The sequence below is a fragment of the Engystomops pustulosus genome, chromosome 5 (assembly GCF_040894005.1).
Source record: "Engystomops pustulosus chromosome 5, aEngPut4.maternal, whole genome shotgun sequence".
NCBI classification, from domain to species: domain Eukaryota; kingdom Metazoa; phylum Chordata; class Amphibia; order Anura; family Leptodactylidae; genus Engystomops; species Engystomops pustulosus.
In genome coordinates, this window is record NC_092415.1 from 86,169,619 (window position 1) to 86,190,665 (window position 21,047).

At 36.6% G+C, this 21,047-nt stretch overlaps 1 long non-coding RNA gene across 1 annotated transcript; it reads right to left on the minus strand.

Moving 5' to 3' along the window:
• Positions 1-556: 556 nt before the first annotated feature.
• On the minus strand, positions 557-19,884 carry LOC140134070 (uncharacterized). Its single transcript, XR_011856066.1, has 3 exons — positions 19,795-19,884; positions 2,360-2,401; positions 557-696 (listed from the first exon to the last, which is right to left on the minus strand). It is a non-coding gene; the product is annotated as an uncharacterized lncRNA (long non-coding RNA).
• Between the last annotated feature and the right edge of the window lie 1,163 nt (positions 19,885-21,047).

Below are 21,047 nucleotides of genomic sequence, written 5' to 3' on the forward strand. Positions count from 1 at the left end.
TTAATAAATATATTAAAAACATTTACAACAGTCCTGTGATGATGGTCCAGTGACCCCCCCCCCCACACCAAAAAAAAGCATAAATGTAAGGGTGGCCATACCCTAAAAGAAAAGGTGGCAATTATAGGTGTGGACACATATTGTATGTTACATGGAGATGATCATTTTTGTGATCTTAAAGATTGCATTTGTATAATTGCTGATTATTTCATTTGGATTTCTGAACATCAAAATTTGCATATCTAACCAAATTCCATGTAACCTCCTAACCCAATGTACAGATAATACGAAGAAATTAAATAAACTCATAAGCCTTGTTAGTTAAGGGCCTACTGAGATTGAATTATCAAGAACTCGGCTCAGTTACATGGCACAAATTAAAAAAAACAAATGTTCATTTTGTATTTATTACACAAGAAAACTCCTCATACAGGGTTAAAAAAGTTATGGGTATTAGAATATGGTCAATGAATAGAAGAAGAACTGCAGCACTGCACAGATAAGGTGAAAGTTCTTGAAGTGTTTTATTCACTATGCCAGAATGTTTTGACTACATTGCAGTCATTATTAAGCTAAAACATCTGTTACAATCAGTGGGTATAAAAGGGCAACATATACAGTATATACTCATCAGTAACATGGAAACCAGAAGGCATGTTGCCAGGCCGGGCGGAAGATGGCACAATAGCCATTGCTCTGCAAATGGAAAAATCAAAAAGTTATGAATTTTGGAGGGGTGCATATTACAGAAACACAAATATGGAAAAGGGTTGCATATTAAATACTCTTTTTAGGTAATAAAAGAAATTTAAAAAAATGTGTATAAAAATATGTACAAGGGGCCTTACTATGTAATACAGTGCTCACAGCATCCATAAGCAAATTGCATCATTATAAACAAATGTGGCACAGCTACTTAGCCACCTCATACTACACTTAGCTTTTTGTCTCTTTTCTACTAAGACATTCTAAAACTTCCAAATTATATGAACCTTTTTGTCAGGCAATGTGTAAGTATTTGTGTTTTATATCTCATGTCAGCTTTATCCTGTTAACATATCTATTCAGTAAGCTTGAAACTGTTCTATTGGCTTTAAGCAAATCTGTCACCAGGAATGTAATTTTTAGCTGGTGATAGGTTGCAGTAACCTTTGCTGACTTTTAAAAATGCCTTTTTCCGCAAAACTTTATTTTACATTACAGGGTTCCCTGCCAACAGTGTTTGGTGAGCCCCGGAGGGGAAACAGGGGACAGCCACCCCAGCCTGTGCCTCAGTCTCCTCAATGCATTCTTTCTCTCCTCCATTTCGCCCTGCCCTACCCGTCTCCCCTGCCTGCTCAATGCACATGACAGGAAGAGGAGGCTTGCAGTGTTGAGCTGAAGGGGGTAGGTACAGAGGTAGCTACATGAGTGAGGAGGAGAGGAAGTATGCATGTGGAGACTGAGACACAGGCTGGTGCAGCTACACCCCATTCCTTCCTGGGACTCACCACACGCTGCTGGCATGGAGTCAAGTAATCTGAAATAAAGTTTTATAATGTACTTAAATGATTCAAAATGCAGAAAAAGGCATTTTTTTGTTCAACATAGCATTGTTAAGGTAAACCTAGCTGATAGATCAAATCCTGTCATTTCTACTTGTTCTATTTTCCTAAAAGCATTGTAACAGAGACTTCATTTTAAGATGGCGCCGGCCTCGTGATCATAACGAAAACAATTAAGGCTAAAGAATGTCAACATGACGTCAGTAAGCAACAGCAAGGAAGTTCTCCAATCAAGAGACGACATGAGCTGGGAATTCTCCACCCCCTTCTGCTTCTTTCCTAATTTCTATATAGTTTTGTGAAACCAAATAAAGCTTGCGCAGTGCAGATTTGCCATGGCAATGATCGCATGAGTGAGATTTAAAGCAGCAATTTGTCTGAATTAATTTCTTATGATGTGCACACATGCTTATTGATTAGAAACACGCAGCCAACACACACTAAAAGAAGATGTCTTGAATCCTACCCTAACAGCATAGGCTATTGGAAACTTCCATCAGCTAAAAACAACATTCCTGGTGATAGGTTTGCTTTAACTATGAATTGGTGGACCCAATAGTGAATATTGAAAAGATTGTCCATAATTTTCAATATGTTATCACTATTGTATTTCGCATAAGCTTTCTGACCCTCCTGACCCCTTGGGCCCCAAATTAGATACTGCAGTTCCACCCTGGATAATACATACAGTACAAAAAAAAAGCGTATAATACAACCCTGTTCCAGATACATTGCAAAGATGGAGACTATGAGGGCCATTGGTAGTCTCTTGACTGCCGTAGAAACGTGATGGAAGAGTAGATGATGGCATTCACCTTTTAAAACACTTTAGATGATTTGGTCACTATTGACTGTATCTAAAGATTAAAACAAAGGATACAGTTACAACTAAACTACCCAGAGCAATGACATGGCATGGCTACTGTGTTTTGTACATACATTTTACATGAATCTGCAGTAAGAATAAACCAAATATGACATACATGTATGTCATTTTGTTCCAAGGGGTTAAAGCTTCCTGTACCATATTAGTGCTTAATTGACAGCTATACGTGAAGTAGAAGTATAATTTGGAGATAAGATATAGAACTGTAGATAGAACTATAATATAAAGGCTGTCCCCTACTTAAGAACACCCGACTTATAGACAACCTCTAGTTACAAACGGACCTCTGGATGTTGGTAATTTATTGTACTTTAGGCTACAATAAACAGCTGTAACAGTTATCACATGTGTCTGTATTGAAGCTTTATTGTTAATCCTGGTTTTTATGACAACCCAACATTTTTAAAATCCAATTGTCACAGAGACCAAAGGTCACAATTCTAAAATATACAGTTCCAACTAACATACAAATTCAATTTTAGAACAAACCTACAGAACCTATCTTTTATGTAACTTGGGGACTGCCTGTAGTTGCATTTATGAGTTCCCAACATACATTTTTACTGAAAAGAAATAGTAAAACATATTGTTCAGCAGACCGCATTTTAATTCAAACTAATTTAAATGCCTTTTGGTCATTTATTTTCATTTCCAGTTTCCAAAATAAATTGTGTTGCCTGATGTCAACACGATGTATAATTGTATAAGTTTTATTCCAGTGCTAGAACCAGTGCTAGATATGAAATATCTATTAGCGGATTTATCTTGCTGTAATCCTTCATTGGAGGAAATGACCCATACACAATTTTCCTTTGATCAAGAAACTGTTAATTGCAATTACTTTTCTCTCATGATTTATGCCCTGAACGGTGACAAATTCATACGGCACAACCACAAAGAACAAGAAAGTAGAAAGCATGCAACTTTTTGCCTCCAGCCAGCCCAACTTTGTTATTAACATATTCATGTCAAACATTACGCATTATGTGGGAACATTAATAAAAGTTTTAAAATTCAATCATTGCTTTAAGATTTTTTTTCTACCAGGAAATTGATAAATGTTTCTATTAACTAATAACCCGAGAATCAACAGCCTTATAATGCTGGTTTATTCTGCCTGGAAAATTAGGCAATCCATCATGACTGATTTGCTCTCATTTCCTTCAGCAAATAAGTGAGATGAAAACTTTTAAACCAATAAGATAATGCACTTAAGAAATTCAGCAGAGAGATAGATGTACTAGCTTGCCAATAGCATCAGCTCCAAGAATAAAGTAGAAATAATATCAAAATCAATCTACACAGCCCGTGTGTAGAAAAATCACAGAATCAACGGATTATAACTGGCAAAGCAGCTCAGTACAAATGTCAAGTAGGAAATTTGAAGATGGTTACATAGTATAGGGATACAAAAAGGAAATTGTAGCAATATTGCTATTGTTCAAGGTAACAGAAGAGGCCAGAGCATTTTTAATCAAGGTAAAATACTCTCTGTAAAAATTTATAACAGCACCTCCTACAGTTTACTGAATATAACCAAAATTCTATAATTTATAAATTCAGTAATAGGAAGCCCCCCTTTATAGGTAGATGTTTCATCAATGCACAATGTATCATCTCAATCCACTCTGCAGTAGCCCTGCTAGGTTAAAGCAACTCACCTCCTGTTAAAAGGGTATTCCCACAAAGACAAGTTTCTTATATGTACTCAGCATAACAAAATAACATATTCTCTAATTCACTGTTATTAACAAAAATGCAGCATTACACAGATAAGTCCAACCTGTCTCTATCAGTCCTGGTTACACAATTTCAGTTGCCCTTAGACATGACCCTGTAACTTCTGACTTAGGGTCTGTGTGATTTCTCTCTCTCTGCTCTCTGCCTGTAGCCCTGCCTCCTTCAGTTTAGCCCCACCCCCCTGCAGTACAGAATGGAGCTCACAGACACTCACTAATCACTTCCTGCCAGCAAACACATCATGAGAAAAAAGCATATAAGTCATCCGCGGAAGGGGGAGGAAGACAAATGTCTCTGAGAACAGAGATGTAGCAGGGCTGATAGTGTAAAAGTTTGTCAACCTCTATGGAATAGGTATATCATGCATCTCCTCATCTCTCATCTATCTTTTTATGTGTTAGTACAATGTCAGAAGACAGATGAAAGTGTATTTACACCTGTAAGCTGATAATGTTACCATATTGTCACCCCACAGAACTAGAGGGATCATGAAGTGTCTGCTTAGAGAGTCCCCACTCACACCCTGGGATTTTGCACTGACCATCACTGAGTGATAGCAGCTAAAACAGTTGTAAAGTTGTAAAGTAAGAGGTTAAAATGATAGGAGATTTGAGTATTTTCTTTCATGGGAAACCGCCATTAAAGGGGTTGTCCGAGTTTAAAAAAAAAAAAATATGTGGCCGGGAGCGGGGTTACTAAAACAATAAAGCTGTACTTACCTCCCGGTTCCCTCCCGTATCCAGCGCTGCTGTCGCTCCGGGGGCCATGTAAACAAACATGGCCGCCGGAGCAGCGCTGGATTCAGCTTCCGGCCGGCCGTGGCTGGGTACGCCTATCCGTCCCTATACACAGCATTGTGTATGGGGACCGGAAGGTTGTCGCATCCGGCCGGAAGCTGAATGCAGCGCTGCTCCGGCGGCCATGTTTGTTTACATGGACCCCGGACCGGAGCGACAGCAGCGCTGGATACGGGAGGGCACCGGGAGGTAAGTACAGCTTTATTGTTTTAGTAACCCCGCTTCCGGCCACATATATTTTTTTTTTTAAACTCGGACAACCCCTTTAATTGATTTGTTAAGCGCTACAGAATTTGATGGCACTATATAAATAAAGATTATTATTATTATTATTATTAATTCAAAACAAAATAAAGGGATTGTTGGGTTGTCAGACCTCAACAAATTTAATATTGATTATAAATATATGTTGTGCCCATAAAACATATTTAAGGGGTGGGCCACTGATACAGAAGTATATGAGGGTAAGTACAAGACACTAATAAGGTCACTTGGTTCATGTGACCAACCGGGAGCAAATCTGGAGACTTCCTGTGACGTCCCGTGCCCTGCAGACTTCCAGAGGACAAGGGGACCAAGTGCTCATTACTGTATTAAAGCCTCCTCTGTGCACATCACTCCCATACGGATGTCCTTAGCAAACAGGGGCTCTAATGGAGCTTTTATTGTGTTATTTCACTCAATCATGTCCCATTTGTTTTTGTTCCCCAACACATTGTTTGCAATAAATGGATACCTATTATACACATGGAAAAATGTAACAACATAGTACAATTTTATTTAAAGTTCTATCCGTTCACACAAATTTGATGTAGATGCAGTAGAGAAGTTGTGTGGCACTAAGTCATTTGTTCTTCTAGTTAATTCTATGATGCATTCCTTGGATAACATTACATTGACGAAACTGAATGTAATAAAAAATATACCAGGATGCATAGAAAAGCACTGCAATATTGTAGTCAAGTAATCCTGCTGTTGGTAACTGGGATAAGGCACAATGATTCTGACTGCCGGACAGTTATGTGCCCTATGCATGTGATGTCTGGCAGCCCTGCTTTTCCTGTTAGTGGTCCCCCTGTGGCAGCAGATGCATAGATTGATGCATTACATATTGCTTTTGAGTTCTTTTGACAGTTTATACTATTACCTGATTGAAGCTGCAATCATTCTAGCCGTTTCTAGTCCTTTTGCTGCCTGAGGACAAAACTGAAATGCCGCTTCCTTTAAAAATGTCCTTCCTTATTCAACCCACTGAATTTACAGACACATATTTAAAAAGCATTTAAAACCTTATTAAGTATGCTGACAACATTACTGACAACATCCCCACCGGATCACTGACACCTGTGACTAACACTACATAGGCTGATTCTGTCTCACACACTAGTAGGTTCCTCAGTAACGCACATTAGTGGCATCTAATACCTTACAGGTGGCATTCTGCTCCATCAGGAACAGGGCTTCATATCAATTTCTCCCAGTCAAGGTTTATAAGCTCAACAATCACATCTCCACACTGTGTGCATACAAATATCACAGTCACTTGCAGTGTAATGTCACCTGGAGAGATACACTGTGCTCCTAAATAGTATTTATCCCAAACTACACAGTATTAAAACATGCCCCTATTCATAAAACATACACTGTTTGGTAGTGTCCAGAGGCTGGCAGGAGACAGGCCAGTACACCAGGAGATGTGGAGGGGGCCGTAGGAGGGCAACAACAAAGCAGCAGGACAGCTACCTCCGCCGTTGTGAAGGAGGAAAAGAAGGAGCACTGCCAGAGCCCTGCAAAATAAGCTCCAGCTAGCCATGAATGTGCATGTGTCAAAGAAAAGATTGGGCATGTCCTATCTTTTCACGGCTACGGAATAGTACGGTGCCGCACATGTCACGGCCTATGGGGGACGTATATCCGGCGTATATACGTCGCCGTAAATACATCCCCCAGCTGCCGTGTGAATAAGGCCTAATTCTGTTCACTGCGTGTATATTTTTGCTTTCTGTGCTCGCTGAAAGTGATTTTTCTGAAAAACTGAAAACCCATCTGGAGTTTTAATAATTAGTAAGAAGAGGTTTATGTAAAATCAGAAAGCTCCACTAAAGGTATTCAGGTTTTGAATTTTAATTTAATTTTATGCCTAAGTAGATATTACCAATACTTTGTATAAATGCCTTTATAGTTTTCTCGAAATAAAATATTCTTCAGATGATTTCCATTTTATTTACATACACGCCATACAAGGAAATATTACCGCTCAGTTTTAATTTTTACGGCTTACCTGTCTGCGTATGTTTTATTTTTTCACAGCTGTTGTGGTTATGGTTATGTTAACACAATAATTATTTTAACAAATTAAAGGTAAAAGCTGAAGTCTCAGAATGCTCCATAAATTCAGCAGGGTCTTTGAGGTTTAGTTTTATTATTCACAAAGTGATTACATTATTTTTGGATTATATTTTTCTTTATAGTTTCTCATAAAATGTGCTATCTATACACATTGTAGTAGAATATATCATAATATGAAAACAGTTTACAGAATCTTTGTGAACCTGGACTTTCTTTCATCCAGTACAAAGTTTAACTTGACATATTTTTCCCCCTTATATATACCCAATGTATAAACTGTGGCTATATTAAAAAGTGTACTTAAAAAACACCTTTAAAATGGATATATCAACTGTTTAGCCTAAATGGATCTTAATGACTCCAACACTGTATTCTTTTGAGTTACCTCTCGAGAATTGAAGTATTAGTAGTAACTAGAGATGAGCGAGCACTAAAATGCTCGGGTGCTCGTTATTCGATACGAACTTTTCCCGATGCTCGAGTGCTCGTATCGAATAACGAACCCCATTAAAGTCAATGGGAGACCCGAGCATTTTTTCACTGAAAGAAAACATTAAAAGAACAGTGCAGAATAACACATTACAGATGTTTACAGATGTTTTCCAAGAACACATTGAAATAACACTATTCTTCACTTTGCAGGTGTTCGTGCGTGTCTTCCGCTAAGTTAGGAGATGCGTGCGCACATCTGGAACGTGAAGAATAGTGTTCTTTCAATGTGTTCTGCACTTAAATGGTCCTGTGTTCACTGTTTTCACAGTTTTTATTCTATTCTTCACATTGCAGGTGTTTGCGCGTGTCTTCCGATAAGTTCGGAGATCTGCGCGCACATCTGCAAAGTGAAGAATAGAATTAAAACAGTGAAAACAGTGAACACAGGACCATTTAAGTGCAGAACACATTGAAAGAACATTCACATTCCAGATGTGCGCACACATCTCCTAACTTAGCGGAAGACACGCGCGAACACCTGCAAAGTGAAGAATAGTGTTATTTCAATGTGTTCTTACAAGGAAAACATCTGTAAACATGTGTAATGTGTTATTCTTCACTGTAAACACTGTTCTTCACTGTCTTTTATTAATTTAATGCTCGATCTCGAGCCGGCGAGATACTCGTCCGAGCAAGGAGCCAGTCCGAGTATGCTAATAATTACTACGATACATATGATTGTCTTGTCGCAGTGCGGCAGGGATATTTTCTGCCCTGTGTTGCTACCCTAAGTTACAAGTAGCCAGTAACAACATCTAAGATGCTGAGATGACAAAATATAGCGGCCCTTGCTACTGTATAATTCTTCATTGGAGGGATGCAATATTGATTAATCATATGGTAGCCACTGTTCATTATAATGTAATCAGAGATGTATAAAATATCAGTTACTCAGAAAAGGGCTCTGTTCAGCGGGTCACTGGGGGTGATGTGTGAGGTCAGCAGTATGAAATAATGGCCAGGAAAAATTTGCTATGAAGTTCTGGACCTGAATGAATACAAATATCACCAGTAAATTACTTGATGTCACTTTTTCTTGTGTTTGATCAAGACTTTAGTTACTAACTGTCCTTCTAAAGTTTGAGATAATAGGAGTAATTTATCTTAGATAAATTTTATCTTTTTTTTCCTCATTTAGGGCAAAATTTGCATTTTTCCCACTCGTGAGCATAGTTCGCTGTGCCAGTGTTGCATCTGATAAATCTTTATAATACACATGTGGACATATAAAAAAGTTGCAATTTTGGCGGGAAATCTCAGCTTTGACGCAAATAAACTCCAGGTACAAGCAGGTGTAGGCAAAAGTTTAGAGGGGCTTGCAGCTGAATTTGTGACTTTTATGCAACCTTTAAAGAAAGTTGCAAAAAAACCCACATAATATAAATAACCCCCAATGATGTGAATGTGCCTAAAAGTAAGCTGTAATCTGCACTAGGATGGTTCCCCAAAATTTGCTCTGTGTAATGACTAATGTGCTGTTACAAACTCAGCTCTCATACAAAGAATACCAACGTGTGGAGTTACTATGCTGGCCACTACACAGACTGCTCCTGTCTCCATGATTTATGTAATTGCTGGACCCAAGCAGTTATAGTGGGTCTGCTCCCACCGATCAAATATTAAAGGGAACCTGTCACCATATCTTTCACAAATACAGCTTGTGGCAGCTTCCCATAGAGTCCTGGTAACTAACTGATACCCTTGTTTTTAGCTAAAACTTAGTTCCCTCAGATTCCCATATATTCAACTTTATAATTTTACCGGGTAACCAGATGTATATATATAGAAAGTCGAGGCGGTGTGGCCTCCTTTTGCGTAAACCAGCAGCTCATCCCCATGCTTTCTCAGCATGTAGCAGTAATGTCATGTGACCAGGGTAACATCATCACAGGTCTTTAGCCTTCTAACATTAGCTAACTGTACTCCATGCACAATCTAAGCACATGAAATCACAGCAGCCTGCATTGAGAGGGTAAGAAGTGATTTTATGGTCAGATATTTGCATCGTGTAAAATTTACTAATGTAAGGCGGCTAAAGGACCCTGGTCACGTGACATTAGGCCACTCTCCCCGAAGCTCTGTAGATACTCCTGGATACCAGGAAGTTTATGACTTTGATTTTATGGAGATGTAAAGGAAACAATTTTTAGCTTAAACAAGGGTGTCAGTTAGTTTATAGGGCTTTATGGGAATCTGCCACTAACTGTATTTGTCAAACTTTGGTTACAGGTTCTCATTAAAGTTCTAAATTAAAGATATGTGTCAATATTACTCCTGTACAACTCTTTAAATTTTCCTCAGTGGTAGCATTGGAGAAAAATAAGAATACAGATTACAGTTGAATATTTATTTGAGGTTCCAGCAGGGAAACACTTTTTTATTTGCTCAAGTTCAAATGTCAAGTCAGGATTAAGCAAAAATGCAATAATTACCACTTCATATATTTAAAAAGTGTGCCCACATATAAAGGAACAGCATACCTCTATGTCAGTCTGTGCAAGTATTCCCTGATGCCGGCGGTACAGAGCCTTTATAAAACTGTATGCATCATAAAACTGTATGCATCAGGCCCAAGGAGAAAGGATAAATTTTTGACTAGTAAATGTATGTAAAATATTCCAGTTTAGTAGATATAGAACAACTAGAGTAGTATTAGATGGATTCACGCAGCCTGTGCCAGGACAACAAACTTATCTCTTGCCATTTGTTTTCTTTATGTGCGTTAGTTGCGCTCCCTTGTAGAAGATGGCAAAAAGAACAAATATTTCTATGTAATTGAAACACTAACTTGAAGCCCAGATGCCATATTAAAAGCAGAATGCTTGGTCCCCTTGCTGTCCACACTTACAAATGACACTGTAAAATGGTAACTTTTAATGCTCACACACATTCACATATACATTACAAAAGGGACTGCCTGGGCAGTTTTGACAAAAGAGTTCTAATACAAAATTACAGTTTTTATACTGTAGTCAGTAGAGATATGGCTCTGTAGTGTGTCTTCAGTTCTCTTACTTTAAATCTACTTTATTTCAGTTTACTAAATTCTGTCAGTAAAGACACATAATATGTGATGTGATAAATAGGAACCTATAATGAATGCAGTAATTCAAAATGTGACTGTAAATTTACAAATTTGTGACATTTCCAGTTTTAAAGTCTGTTTTTAGATACATATTTTCTTCTGGACTTGAAATGGGACCTCACTCACGAGCAGTGACAAAAATATTATCAGAGATTTTATCCAAATAAATACTGTCAGTTTTGGGTTTAAATGGACAAGCTTTTTGGATTTATCCATGACTACTAGTAATGGTAGGAGTTTTAAAAGACGTTTTTATAAGAAAAATTGCTCAAAAGGTGACACCTAACCGAAAATGGTATAAAAAAAATGTTAGCCAGTGCCCCAAAAACTAACACTTAACACATCTCCAAAAGTTGCTGATTTCAGAATGCAGACATACCACATTATTTCAAAAGATTTTAAGGAGAAGCACTGCCTGAGCCCCCTCTAGGAAAATACCTTTAACCCCTTGCCACCGAAGTCACTTTTCACCTTCCTGACACGGCCCTTTTTTTCAAATCTGCCCTGTGTCACAGAAGTGGTTATAACTTTGGAACACTTTAACATATCCCAGGGATTTTTACATTTTAAACATTTTTACATTTCTACTTCTCGATTTTCTAAATTCAAAATCTTCTACTTTTTTCGACACATAGTCATAACAGCAAAAACAGTAGATAACTAACATTTACCAAATGCCTGATTTGTGTTGACTTTGACTTTGTGTTTTTTATACATCCGCTCATTTTTATAGAATGTTATGAGGTTCTGACCTTTAGGTACGATTTTTCACATTTCCATAAAAAATGCAAAATCACACTTTTTAGGTCACTTTCAGTGCAGGAAAAATCACACAGGAATGGACCCCCGGAGGAAAGGACCCCTCTGGTAAGCACCGATCCAGTTTAGAAGCTCCTTACATGCCACGGTCAGGCATGACCACAGTGTTTGAGGGGTTTAAGCCCACAATCAGAGAAATCTCAGTGTTAGAGACAAGTATCAGCTGTAATATACAGCTGACACCTGCAGCTTCTGGCACTGATTGCTAGAAGTGTGACATAAAAGTACTGCATAATGCAGGAACTCACTTCCTGCCATGCAGTGCTATTAAGTCGAATATCGGGAAGGGGTTTAGGCCTATTTAGAGGAATGTAGAGACTCAGAGGTAGCTCATAAATAACTAAGACTCTTGAAGTCCTGCTCCTTTGGCAATATTTAGCCCATGAAATATGGTTGCCGCGTGGTCTTTATTTCAGACCTTTAAAGTTGATTTAATTAAATCAATTACACATTAAGACCTATAGGGTAGGAAGGGCTTATGATAGGTAGGGAGAATTTTACCATATTAGTGATATAAATTAAATAAAAAATAATGCTTTGTTTTATAATAGCTTTGAAATAGCTTTTATGTGAAAGTTACCATAATTTTATATTGCATAGAAAGAGACATGCATTTTGGATTTTCACATAATTTTCTGCTTTACCTGTAAACTGAAATTCTCTGTGTATAAACAGCAGAATATGATTAAAAATCTATAGTGAATCTTCATGTATCACATATGAGTTTGCATCCAGAGACAAAATCTGCAGCAGATTTTACATGTTGTGTACTAAAGCACACAGGTCAATTTTTGTGCATAAAATATTCACAACCTCTGGTTGACATTTATGGCAGCATTAAATTAGATGTGCATTCACAGTAAATTACCAAACAGGTTAAAGTAATACAGGTTAAAGTATAGTTTCTTATAGTAGAGTAAAGTAAAGTTTACTTTGTGTACAGCCCACCAAGAATCAGCTAATTGTCACTTCAAAACTGATGGACTGCTTTTTGCTGCCTTTAACGCGAACAAACACTTTAGGTAGATGTATTTAACAATTTCATATTATCCTGTTAGTAAAATCTTTGGTGCACGGTATGATTTATGGAAGAATATCTAAAAATGAAATTAATTTTACCTTATCGTTTGGTGCCATAAGTAGTCTAATCAAAATATTATACCTTAAGATTTGAAAATGGAGGCATTGCCTACAATTGGGCTGCATTGGTATTAGAGTTATTAAAATATTATAATCTAATGTAATTACAAACACTGATTTGAACAAGACCACTTGTGTTAATTGTAGCCCCTTTCCTGCAATTGGAGCTGCTGCTGTGTTTTGAAATATAATCAGTTTTTGTAATTTTATCTGATTTCTTAATGAAGTTTGCCCTGAGCAATTGCTCTATTTGTTTCTTAGCAAACAGCATGTGTCATAACTGCTTCCATTAATCTTGATTACTTTAGTTAAAATAAATAGTTACACTTGGGTGGCTTTTAGAAAATATGTCTCTTTAATTTTATTAAGATACCAGTTTCATTTTATTTTTCGGGGAGATTATTTTAACAAATCAATACATGGCTTTTCACAAGGAAAGTTTATTACCAGAGAGCAGTGTAAAAAAAATTTATAAAACACACAATCTTATGCTTACCTATAATCCTTGTTGGCTGAAGAACATATAAAGAAAGGTAGGATTGATATGTTCATACCATGTGCAAAATATTCAACATTATAGTACATGTTGTCAGTGTCAGGCTGGGGTTTCTAGGGTTCACCAGTTGATTCTTGGGGCCCACCAAATATTACATGCACATTTTTAAGCTGCATTCACATTGTGCATTTTCATTGTGGTTTGACACGATTCATTTTTTTAAAAAGGTAAATCACGGTGACTTTTTTGTTGATACAAGACACTTGTAGCTAAAACTATCATTTAACTATATGAAAGTTCATATTATTATATCACCGTTTCAAGAATAGATGCTGCAAATAGTAAAAAAAATTATATAAATAATATACAAGAAGGTGTAAGAATATGTAAAAAGTGTTATGAGCCTAAAGTGCATTGTGTATAGAAAATGAACCTTTTTTAAAAAAATTAATTGTGTTTGTTAAAAATGTGCTCTATGAGATGGTCACCGCGATGCTTGGGGTGTTTATACTCATGACAGGAAGGCGATCCCTACCTCACTTCCGGTGGGCGTGCTTAGCTGCTCCTTCATTGTTTGGTAGGCGCTGCTGGAGCTGTGACACTGGCGGGCAGATTCTAAGGTGTTGTGGATGCTTTCTGACATGCGCCGCAACAAAAAAAGCCCCCACTGGTAATTATCTCCACCTATATATGGTCTTTTAATGGTTGCTAAACGTACGTCGGTGTGTTCGGCTGGACTCGTGGAGTATGGCCTTAGGTTGGCATTATGGTTGCGTCATAGCTAGTTCATAATAATTTGGGGTGATTTAGAGTATTGGACTAGATTATGTGTATTTAACCTTCTGTGTTCCCCTAAAATGTGTAATTGCTGCTGTGATATTTATGATATGTTACCAGGTCCTTGTTATAGATTTGGTATATGATAACTCCCAGTTCAGATATTATCACACTGTTATTGAGGTTTTTTTGGTTAAATATTAGTTGAGTGGTCCTGTACTGAACTAATAGTCGCCAACTAATTAACCCCTTACTATTTGTATTATCAATTCCTCGTGGTTGATATTTTTCTGGTGACTTATATATTTGATGAGGAGATGCTCTAGATGTGCTTGAAATGCAACGCAATTTAAGCCCATTGTGTGAACATGGACTTGGTGTCCTGCATTAGACAGCACCACTTATCAACATCAATGTGTCCTTCCAGCTCCCATCACACTGTGGCCCCTCATCTTTCACATAATCTACCCCTCATATTGCGGCCTCTCTCAACTCCCCCTCATTTTGTGGCCCAATCTTATCTCCCCCTCTTATTATGACCCCTCTTCTCCCCCTCATATCTGTGGTTCCTCATATAACAGTCATATTGGGGCCCCTCTTATCCCCCTCATATTGTGGCCCCTCATTGCACCCTCATATTGTGGTCTCCCTCATCTGCCCCTCATATTGTGGCCCCCATCATCTGGTGGCAGGCTCTTATTTTCTTCTCATATTGTGGCCCATTCATATCCCCCTCATATTGCGTCACTTCTCATCTTCCCTTATATTGTGGCCTCTCATCTTGCCCTCATATTTTGCCACCCTCACCCCCCCCCAAATTGTGCCACCATTACCCCTATATTGTGCCACCAAACCTGTGGGCCCCAATTATCATCACTTTATATTGTGCCATCCTCCCCATTTTCTCCCCTTTATATTGTGGCCATGCCAACCTGTGGGCCCCCATTATCCTGTGGCCCCTCTCATCTCCCACTCATAGGCCACCATAATCTCTACTTTACATTGTGGCTCCCTCCCCACCTGTGGGCCTCCTTCATCTTTAGGGCCTCTCTTTTAATTTTAAATGGGAAAGAGGTAGTATGGCCTCCATTTAATAGTATTGATGGCATCCCATTCTTTTCCAGTCTCTTAACCTTCATGCTTCTGACTTTAGATCAATGATTATCTAATTCTGAAGTGTAGTGGCAAAATGGAGCCAATTAAACCTACATGTATATGACTTTAGCACAATCAAGAATTTTGTGTGAATAACTGTCCCAAACACTTGGCAGGTGAACAGAACTCACAAGCTGAAGTAAGTTTAGCTGCTTAGGGTCCGGGATCTACCATATAAAAACAGCAAGTTTGTCTGAACAAGTATCTTTTTCCCCTATATTCCTTTTCATAAAGGTATATATATTTCTTGATTTCTTTATATCTTGCACAAATGGCAACTAAAAGTCATAATGGACTATATGCCTATTCAAAATGCTTCTAACCTTCTGTACTAAGATTCCCTCTTGGTTTAACACATCATTTGTATCAGAAATAAAGTCCCTTTACAACTGTACTCAGAAATCTTTGACATACTTCATATTAATAGAATATTGATATGGCTGTAACCCTGCTAGAATTCATCATTGGTTAAATCTTCTGCCGTCTGCAATTTTACAGATCTATTTAATTAGCAATTTTACTACCTTACCTACTCTCATTAAATCAATTAATAATTAAGTTCAAATATAGGCATTCTTAATGCCATAATTATATTTCAGTTTTATGGTCACAAGAGTTAAGCTCATTAGCAAAGGTGATCATAAACGGGTGCTTCAGAACTTAGGGATCTTGAAGAGCCGTAACTGCAATATCATGCTCTGCGTTCTACATATTTTTATGATGTTTCTTTTTCTTCTTTATTTTAGGGATTTTTTTTTTATTTTATAATTTCCATCTGACAGGTTGATATTGGAGTCGAAAATGATAGATTAATAGAATTTTTCCTGGAAAAAGACAAAAGTGATGTATCTCTGTGAGTCAGAGAATATGACTTCTAGATAATATCAAATGCCCTTCAGCACCATCTAACATTGCAATATAAAAAGAAAGGTGGTACTTATGGCCATTCTGATCTAACTCAGAGTTATGGCTGTAAGTAATTATTGTTACAAAATGCTGTGTGGTTCTTATGGTAAATTTCATATTCTTTTGAACATCTTATTATATAATTTTTAATTTAACATTCTAACACAGCAAATAAAATGTGAGAACACTTTAACACTATAATCTATTAGGCTGTGCAGCAAATTATATGTGGGAATAGTAATGGTAGTAGTAGGTTTCTGGGATTAGAAAATTGACCTTCTTTTAACCCCCTGATGACCAGACCTGAAAAGGCTTTAATGACAGAGGCAGTTTTAGCAAATTTTTGTACATATTGTACATATTTTGTACATATTTTTGTATATATAACTTCTTTTTTAGCGTGTTACCTTTTTTTCAACATTTTTTTCTGTGCTACATAAAATATAAACAAATGTTAACAAATTTTCTTTTCATTTTTAGTTGTTTTTGTGGATGAAAGTAATAAAACATGGGGAAAAAATACTTAAATATGCTTAAATACTAAAAAAAGTTATAGTATACATTTTTAAACGTTTTCAAATGAAATCAAAATAAACATAATAATTAATTCCTTAGTGTGTGATGTTATATGTATTGTCTTGGGCAAATGGTGCAACTATGGTTAAGTCTTTTGTAGTGTAGAGGGGATTTTTTTTATTTTATTGGGTAAAATTCATGTTTATTTAAAAATATGTATTAATATTTAATGTATGTGTTTTTTACTGTGTATGTACCCCAATATATCATAAAAGACCCATGGGGGACATTTCTGTCTTTTTTTTTTTCTACTGTAACTGAGACATCAACAGGAGCCCCAGTTAAAGAGGAACACAACCCCTGTAGGAGAAAATGTCTGGGGCAGAGCTGTACTTTATCTGATTAGATCCAGAAGTTCTTCTTTACTCTTTTTTAGCCAGTGATTACATGACTACGACTCCGTGCACAACAAGTCAAAGTACTGAAAAGTGGCACAACATGAGAAAATTTCCCATTACTCAAAAACTTACTTGGCAAAAAATAAGATAATTCTTGCCCAGTATTTTTTGGGGGAAAGCAATCTTTTATGCTCTCTCAATGACTATTTCTCTGCATTATTACATATATAGTCATCATAAAAAAAAGCTTGAATCTCAGTTCCAAACTTTAACATTTCTTTTGAAGAATCTACATGGCATTTATCAAAACTTTTTTACTATCCGATGCACAGTATAAGTAACAGATACATGCTGCAACATGTAATATATGAGAAATAAAAGTGTCTTGTTTGCAAAGAGAAAATTGCTGAATTTATGAAGGAAAAGGAAATGTGTGGAGTGGGAAAAATAATGAAACGTTTTACAAAGAATTATTGTTTCGTATTATAAAGCCTATTTTCATTGTTGCCTAATACATATATTGTCCGTTGGAAGATCTGTGCATTTTTTCAGATGACATTGCCAATTGTCAATTAAAAACGAAATTAAATTTAATTAACCAACAATTCCAGATTCTGTAATTATTTGCAATGGTGCAGTGTTGCAGGTCCTCATAAATACTATCCAGGGTAATAAGAGGTGCATCCTCATACCCACAGCCAGCAATCCTGTTTGGTCCCAACAGGTATGTTAGTAGAGCACTTAGTGTACATTTGGTCCCAATGGTATCTGAGGCAAAAGGTTAGAGAGTGAGTCTCGGTACCTGCAAGGACAGCGGATGGTACGAGTAGAGTCGCACCAGCCACTAGTTGTAAGTAGTGGCATAACTGATAGGGAGATGTCCGCCCATTACCCAATAAAAAATGTTCTACAATTGCCTTGCTAGGTAATATAAGTAAAAGTCTAGGAGAGCCATGCCGGCTTGCGCTTTGGGGGAGTCAGTTGGACCTGGAGTTCCCCCACAAAAAATCAGCCTCTACGGGAGTGCAATCCTTTAAAAAACTTTTTAGGCATGGGAACCACAGAGTGATAATAATGAAAATTTTAATCATAATTTTACCATTGGTCTGAGCTCCACTCCTGTCTGAATTATCGTAAGAATGAAAACAATCCTTCACCATCAGGACACATCTTTGTTTTTGCCATAAAAGCACATCAGACTCCACCACACTTGAGGCAAAAAATGCTGATGCAACTTCTTGGCTTCTTAATGGATTTAGTTAAGTAATTCATCCAAACTTAGTCATGAAGAAGTTAAAAAAAGAAGTTAAAAACCAACTTTAACTAGTTAAAATCCAAAGTACAAGTTGGCAAACGGTGTCTGACCCTGGGTTACCTTTATCAAACTTTTGAAAACAAATAGCAAAATGGATGAAACGTAATGCATGTGGTCTCACTACAACACACACAAATACCCAATGGATAAACTGTAAAATGTACATAGTATTATTTGCTTGCTTTTTAATGTTCATATTTGCTTCTACTCTTAGAGCAGCAACTTATAAGAAATTCACTAGAAGAGGGGTAACATAGTCACCCATACCAAGAATAAATTGCAAAGATTGCAGTGATCTAAAGTGCACTGATACATTGTAACAGTCACAGGCTATTGAGCGCCTTTGTCAGACAAATGTGCACACCTCTATTCTGACAGCACAACAACAGATGAGCATTTGGAAGGAATTTTCAGTCATTGATTTGTCATTCACTTGAAAAGAATGACAGACACAGCTCATTATTCTGCTCATTAGTTAACTATTGAAGGACATAGACAAGTCAATAAAATGTAAGACCGTAAATTCTCCTACTAATTAGAGCTGTATCCTGGGAGAAATATAGCATGTTTTATCATGTTGCTAGTAGTGGTTGTGCGATAGTGGACAGCTATCTGTGGAAAGTAACTACTTACTATAATAATTCTTATATGAAAAGGATAAAGTTACAAATATGCCTCTCAAAATTTCAGTAAGACAGTATTCAGGCTTGGCTAGCCAGAGGTCACTATCACGGTTACATCTTCATACTTTTCAGACAAGGAAATTTGTTTTCTCTGTCTATAGATAAAAGTCCACTGAAGAAGTATGGACACTTGTTTGCTACTCATTCTTCCTATCAGACACCTGAAGAAGCACAACATGCAAGGATCCGTTACTCAGAACTAATGGTAGATGTCTAAATTTATATCATTATACTATACAATTGGTTTAACTAATCCTCTTAAGACCATTTTCCTCCAACGCTTATATAAAAGACCTCATTCACATGTGTTTGTCCGGAACATATCCCAAGGGTAGCACACACTGGACCTGTGTTAACTGAACCATGATCCAGTGCTACAGACCTCTATGGGGGCTGTGATCTGGCTGCAGATTTTGCACAGATACATATCTACATATGGTTGTGTGCATGGGGTCTAAAGGAAACTGAACTTTATCTCTAGAATTAGGTTCACTTTCCCCTGGGATGTAGTGTACTTCTTAATGTAGCTTTTTTTCAATAATTTACTAAAGGTACAATAATACAATTATTTGTAATTTAATCTTTTGATTAAAAACCCACCAAAATGAAAACTTGTAATGGTTGTGATTGTACACAAAGGATCCAGTTTATTTTAAGACAAAAGAAATTTACCATCAAATAAATAGGTCAATGTACCTAATTTGCCAGGGATGTCCTTTTGGCATATGTTTGTCTGGTATATCTGCACATCAGACTACTGAAGCCAAAAGTGTAGTTCAATTTTAATTCACTTCATCCTGTGAAGAAACCTAAAATGTTAATGGCAGATATAAGCGACAGAGCTGTAAAACATGGTATAGTAAGGATATATTATATATACTACTTATATATATATATGTGTATATATATATATATATATATATATATATATATATATATATATATATACTACTTATATGTATATATATAATTGTCAATAATATCAAGTTATAGAATATTAATAATAATATACAGATATAGAATATTTCTATTGGATGGTTGGTCCATAACAAAGCTTTTGTGTCAATTATAAAAAGAAAAGGTAACAACTGGTTATAATTTTGACAGTTTTCTCTCAAGTCTGAATTTAACTCCTTTAGATAAAATGCAGCTGACACTGCATAACTTCTTTATATATTCATAATTGCAAGGAACTCCAGTTTGTTTTTGTTTTTGAGTTTTTATATGAGTTTGAAGAAATGTTGTGATAAAATATAGTCATATATATATATATATATATCAGATATGTGAAAACAGGCAAGTACTTATGAACATACATACTGTAGTAATTAAGCGAACAAAAAATTGTAAAGGGAACTTAATAAAAGTAGATTTCAGCAAACAACACACATGGACTGTGGCCTCACCTTACAGTTAGTAAAAAAAAATTATGGTAAGTAGAGCTTTACGGTTATTGTATAGCACATAAGTGTTTTTATTTGTAAAATCATTTCAGTTTTTGATGTAAGTATTTGAGACAGAAATAGGTTTAAATATGTGAAATATCCGTAAAGCACTACTTTTAGCTACAGCTGGCTGCATCCATAGCTAAAATGGCTTTTATCTCAAATAAATGATGGGTGCAATCCTCCCTTTGTGGTTCTGTGTTACATAAAGTGCCTACAGATCGAAAACACTAAGCAGCAGGGACTCTGTGCTTGTCTATGTGGCTGTATGAGGATTATTCTCCTAAATAGTACTAATTGTTCTACGTACTACAGACAGCTAACAATTGAAGTCACAGTTTAATTTCTATAAGGCCATATATGTGTTTTTTTGCATTTTGTTTTTAGATGATAGTTCACAGTATGATAGTATAGATTATCAAAATGATGTGCAGGCGTTGCACATTTAGCGGCAAACTAATACATCTTCTGTGTAGATAAACAATGAACTGTTGCCTTTTTTGC